At 38.5% G+C, this 6,000-nt stretch overlaps 1 protein-coding gene across 2 annotated transcripts in view; it reads right to left on the bottom strand.

Moving 5' to 3' along the window:
- POLA1 (DNA polymerase alpha 1, catalytic subunit) overlaps nt 1-6,000 on the bottom strand; it is a 184,013-nt gene that overhangs the window by 61,643 nt on the left and 116,370 nt on the right. The gene's annotated exons all lie outside the window — the stretch shown is intronic.

The following is a 6,000-nucleotide window of genomic DNA, read 5'->3' as shown; positions in this document are numbered from 1 at the left end:
GCCAGCCTTGCTCTATGTCAGCTCAGGGAGACAATGCAAAAGGCTTCTCTTAAGACCATGTTCAACCACAGGCTAAAAACAATGCCACACCTCATCCCTAAGAACCACCAATAGAAGATACTTAAGGAATGGCAAAAGAGAAGGGACATGGTAAAACTCTTCCAAAGGTTTTCCCAGCTTTTGGAAATAGCTCAAGGACCACCTGAATTACTGTCTCTGTATGCAGTGGTGACTGAATTAATGCATTAACGATGCATTAATGACCCCAAGGAACTTCAAGTGCTTTTCACACCCATGTAAACTTTTAGCACTTGCAACAGCCTGCAGAACAACTATAAACGATATGGAAAACGACTTTATTTTTCTTGAACACACACACACACATTCAGGCTTCTCTTTTAACGCTTTCTAGCTCTTGCATCAGGAGAGACCAGGAAAAATCACTCTGCATTCACCTTTTTTGTGCCACTCATGATTTTATAGACCTCCATCACATCACCTTCAATCAAAGTCTTTTCCAAACCACAGTCCTAATTTACTTAGTTGTTCCTTGCCTGGAAACCACTTCAAATCTTTGTTGTCCTTCTCTGAATCTCTCCCAGGTCTTTTGGAAATGAGGGAGTGGGGGAAAATGGGACAAGTGTGGAGGGAGATGAAACCAGTACTGCACACTGCATTCAGGATACCAACGAACATGAATTTATACAGAAACAAAATGGTATTTACCATCTTGTTCTCTGCTCCTTTCTCTCCTCAATTTCTGTCTGTCTAGAACACATTACTGAGCATTTGGGCATTGAACAGCCATTTCCAGAAAGGTATTCATTATTTTTCAAGAATTATAATTTTATTCCTCCCTACTAGGTCAATACATACACTGGATACAAAATTATGTTGGGTTTTTAGCACTTCCTCACTTCACCTTACTTGGCAGAGCATTTAAGCTTCTATTGTTAACTGAGAAGTCAACTTAGTCTTCCTGCAACTCCTCTCAAGCAGTTCTTGCTTTTACCACCCTGAGAAGCTCAGCTCAGTCAAACTCTGCATTTCAAACTACTGGCTGGTGATGTCTCTGCTGGGAATAGTGACTGATTATTTTTGCCCGTTTCCAAATTTTTTGTTGCTTCGGCAAAGAAGTTAAATCCAACCACACCTGGATCTCTGGTACTTTGACAGAAATGTTATGAATCAGAGGACAACTCAAAAAGTTGTTTGCTTCCATTCTCACTAGCTCTTGGACAAGCTGTCCCAATGTTATGCTCTGGCAATGACTTTTACCTAATTTCCACTTGGTTTTCAACTTAAAAATATATTCTATAATAATTTCAGAAGAGCTCCAAGGCTGTTTTAGTTTATCTTTTCAAGATGAAACCTGAAATCCTTTCCAAATAACTTCATTTATTCCAGAGACCTCTCCTCTTTCACCATTTCTACAGCTATGTCTTATCCCACTTGGTGCCAAATCCATCAAAACACATCCTGCTGCCCTGCAGAGCAGAACTTTTATGTCCATGTTGGCAGACCAGAAAATCTGTGTGGAAAACATCATGCCAATATCAGTGTATACAGCACTTCACAAAGGGTATCCTTAAGCCCATAGTGCCAGAATGCAGAGAGTGTCTTTACATATGCAGTTAGATTCATTTCACCCAACTCTGACATCTAAAAGCCTGATAGCCAGTTAAAGCTTATCCATTATTATCCATTAGCTTACCCTATGATCCATTTATAGTAAAAGGAGGAAGAAAAAAGCATCTCCAAAAGCAATTCACCTAAGAGATTTTGGGATGAGGAAATCCTCCCTGCTTTAGATCCTGGTAATAAAGTAAGGGGGTTTGGAAACAGTATGATCAGTGTATCTGATCACTAAGTGTGAACTTTATTGTTATGTAGATCAGCAATGTAAATCATGACATTTAAAACTGCACAGTGAAAAAATGTCATGAGTTCAAAAACCTGTGATTTGATCTCTTGCACAACTGTAGCCCCAGCAGTCCTAGTACCACTTTCTTTGTCGTCTACAATTTATTTATGACAAATACTTCAGAACTGATGTTCAGAACATAAGACACTGCTCACCAAGATCATAAGATCATCAACACATGGTTCACTGTGAGAAATCCTAACTTAGGGCTTGACCTAACAGACACCTGACCTGTGCCTTCTGAATTCAGCAGGCACAAATGAGCCTCAAGTGAAAAAGACAAGCCTTGGCTTTGGTTTTGCAAATGAACCTAAGATTTATCTCTAAAAGAGGAAGGTGTTTATTTGCTGTCTCACAATGATTAAGTAAATCCGTTTAAACAGACATTTACTAACCTTCTACCAAAAAAAAAAGCTATTCAAGGATAGCATTGAGATTTTCAGGCACTCACCTACATGAGTACCAAGAATATCATTAGAGCCACTGTGAGGGAACACACAAAAACATTTTTGTAAGGATAATGAATTCTCACAGATCTTGCATTAAGTTAATTTTTAGAGACAAAAGACATGCTCTGTTTGAAAATTTGTTTATTCTGTGGAATCTCTACCTCCTATGAAACGTCTGGCAGCAATCTGACATAAACTGCACCTTAAAATACACAGCCAGGCAGGGGGAAGTGTGGAGGGTGTCCTCACCCATTCCAAAACCCTCCTGTTGAAGAGTATAATTGTTTCAGCTGTAACTATGAAAAGATTCTGTGCACAAAAAGAACATTCATGACTCAAAACACACTAAATTACTACATCTGAACTTTGAAACAATTTGTTATATTAGAAAAACAAATGGAAACTGCCAGATAGCAAGATATTTTGTTAGGGAATGCAAGTGCAACTGAAAAAATAAAGCCTGGAATGGGAGCAGCATCCCAGCTTCACCTGAACAGAACACTCAAAAACAGACAACCATGAAAATAATGTATGATAAAAGTAACTGTGTTTTCTGCCACCTATTGGCCTTTTTAGCTAACAATTATGAAACAAAGGACTACACAAGGTACAGCTTCTGCTGTCTCATAAGGGAATGCATAGAAGGTCTTCTCAAACTACCACTGAATAATGACATTTGAAGCAAGTTTCTTTGTGCAATTGCTTCAGTCAAATGCAGTCACTGTTGAAGAAAGCACTGGGAGGCTCTGCTGATCATAAAAACAGGTGAAAAAAGACTGAAACCTCCCCAGTTAAACTAAAAACCATAGCTCAGGATAAAAATAACCACTTAAATTCAATAGCTTACTATTATGCTTGTTTTCAGCTACTAAGAAATAATTATCAAAATATACAAGAGCAGCACATCTCTCAATAAACTGTATTAAAAAATGAAGATTTAAGTTATTGCTTACAATAAAATGCCCAAATGTGTTGAGTTGATACTAACAAACTGGTTGTCACTTCAATTCATACAGATAACAGTTAATGTCATTTGTATAGACTTCCCACCAGTTATAATTAATAGTAAAGAGGTCTTTTCTTCTTTGTCACCTCTCTATTCAGGCCTTATTTGCGTTTGTTTGTACTTGCTATCTGTTAATCTCTCGTAACAAATGACAACAATAACTGTTGCTATTATGCATGGAAATTAAACATGTAGATAACTGAAGGGAGCTATTTTTGAAAAAAGCAGTATCAGAAACTTGTAGCTCTTTATGTCTCTTGTTTTGCTTTGATAATTAAGCCATAGCCTTGATTTCTTTTAAACAAAAAACTTTTCCATGGACATGCATGTTGCAATCAAATTCAATACATGCATTATGTTCTGATTCAATCTGTTCAAGTGCATTATTGTTAACCCTTATTTGATCCATGCCTGTCATCTTCACTGACCAAACAAAACCAATCCTTCATTTCCCAGCAGCTATCACTGAGTCTGTAAATTAATTTGCAGTAGATCAAACAAAATCATAATAGAGAACCTTCAGCTTTGTTCTACTTGGTATCTGCAACACTGTGGGAAATGAAATACAATTTGACAGAGGGAAGAAAAAAAAGCAGCTAGCGTTTCCAAACATCCTGCCCACAAATGCTAAGTTCATTTTAAAATATAAAAAAGTATGCGAAAAAACCCTGAAATACATGCACAATATAAAAGAAAATCCCTGAAGAGTATTAAGTCCATGAACTGTAGCTAATAGGGAGAAATTTGCAAGTCAAAAGTAATTTTTGTTTCTTTGTAAGTCTGTTCTTGACAGAATAGAATTAGCCTCTCCCATTCTAATGATCAACAAGCATTAGAAATATTAGTCCAAAATACAGAGGCAAGTGGTTTTGCAATAGCCTTTCAAACAGAATTTCCAGGGGTCAATAACATGCATTTACTGAGCTTTATCTTAATAATTTTTACAAATTACATTTGACAATGTAGCTTGGTTGCCTGCTACAGCAGAGGACTGAATGTGCTTCTCTAAGACACTTTAGTTCTGCATCTGTTCCTGCCTTCAGGCAGTCTGGATGCTGAGGCACTATAATGCTTTAAAAGTTCATGTGGAATGAAAAAATGCACTGGTAAAAAGCAGAAAGCTGCCAGCACTGAAAATTATTCAGAAGTCACTATCAGTTACTTCGGCATTGAACTTACTTGTAATCCATGCTTGCTTTTTCTGCAATCTTCCTCCCTACTGAAGACCATATTAATGTGGATTTTTGAAAATGGGATCTTGGTGGATGATGCCCAATCTGAGATGGCTGGCATACCTGAGCACATTACACCCCAAACCCATGTCCCCAGCACTGCAGAGTTGAAGTTATCACCCTACACCATCAAATCCACCAGAAGGGAAGCACAGGAACCCAGTCTGAACATGTTGTCCTAGTCAGCCATCTTAAGCCTGCTGCTCATGTCACTGACCAGCAAACCAGTTTTTGGCAGGCTGAATGTGAGACAATGAAATGAAGATTTTCTGATCCAGGTACCATTGTGAGCCACTAATCAAGACACTTCTTACTGGCCTTTCTTTTCATATTACCCTCACAAAAACATGTCATTTCCATTCATTCCAAGACCAGGAGCTTCAAAACCTGCTTTCCTGACAACATCCATTATTATGGATAGTCCTGCCTAACAGGGCCAATCTGGCTGAAGTGGCCTGAAACCCTCTGGAAGGATGAGGTACCACCAATATTGCATTACTGGATACACTATCAAATCTATTGATTCCCCCCAAGTAATATTAAAGGACAGATGATTTTACGAAGTTAAATCAGGCAGTTCCATGGCAATAGAGGACTTAACTCAGTGACTTGAAAGTTATCAGTTCCACTTGCAATAATTTGTTCCACACATGTGGTGTGTTCTCCCGGTACCACCTGTCTGTGTCTTCTGTAAAGAGTTGAGTGTTTGGGGGAATATACAAACTTTCCCAGTAGCAGTCACCATATCAGGAACTAGAAACACAACCTCTGTTTGCATATTCTATGGCCAATGTTTTGACTATCTGCTGTAGCCACATCTTTTGAGAATTACATCATGATTTTACGCTTCCAACCTGAAAAGTGATATGAATATTGCCTTAGAGATGAGCTCTTGCTGTAAAGTCAGGAAAGTTTTTCTGCTGCATACAAGAAACCAAATGACTTTGAAGTAATTTCAACTTCTAATCTGCTTTCTTGCCTGTTCAGAAAAAAGAAACACTCCAGGAAGAACACTGGCATAATCCAATGCATCTACCCTACCTTGGTGAGAAACAGTAGCAATGGAAGTCTGAGTGACAGTGTGAGAACTAGTGATAGGCACGGAATTTCAGCAGACAAAACAGACCTGAGTGACACCTATGTGTCACTGCTACAATGCCAAGAAATCCCCTCAGGTCAGAAATGCTATCATAAATAGTGAAATAAGACTCCACCAGAAAACTTTACCCACTTAGTAATGTGAATCATAGAATCATTAGCATTGGAAAAGACCTGTAAGATCAGAGTCCAGCCATTATCCCAGCAGCCTAGCTGCCACATCCACACACCTCTTGAACTCTTCCAGGGACAGTGATTCCACTTCAGTGAAGTTCAGCATAGCTTAGGTTC

The sequence above is a fragment of the Sturnus vulgaris genome, chromosome 2 (assembly GCF_052056855.1).
Source record: "Sturnus vulgaris isolate bStuVul1 chromosome 2, bStuVul1.hap1, whole genome shotgun sequence".
NCBI lineage: Eukaryota > Metazoa > Chordata > Aves > Passeriformes > Sturnidae > Sturnus > Sturnus vulgaris.
The sequence above is the reverse complement of the archived record's forward strand: the minus strand, read 5'-3'. Positions and strand labels throughout refer to the sequence as shown.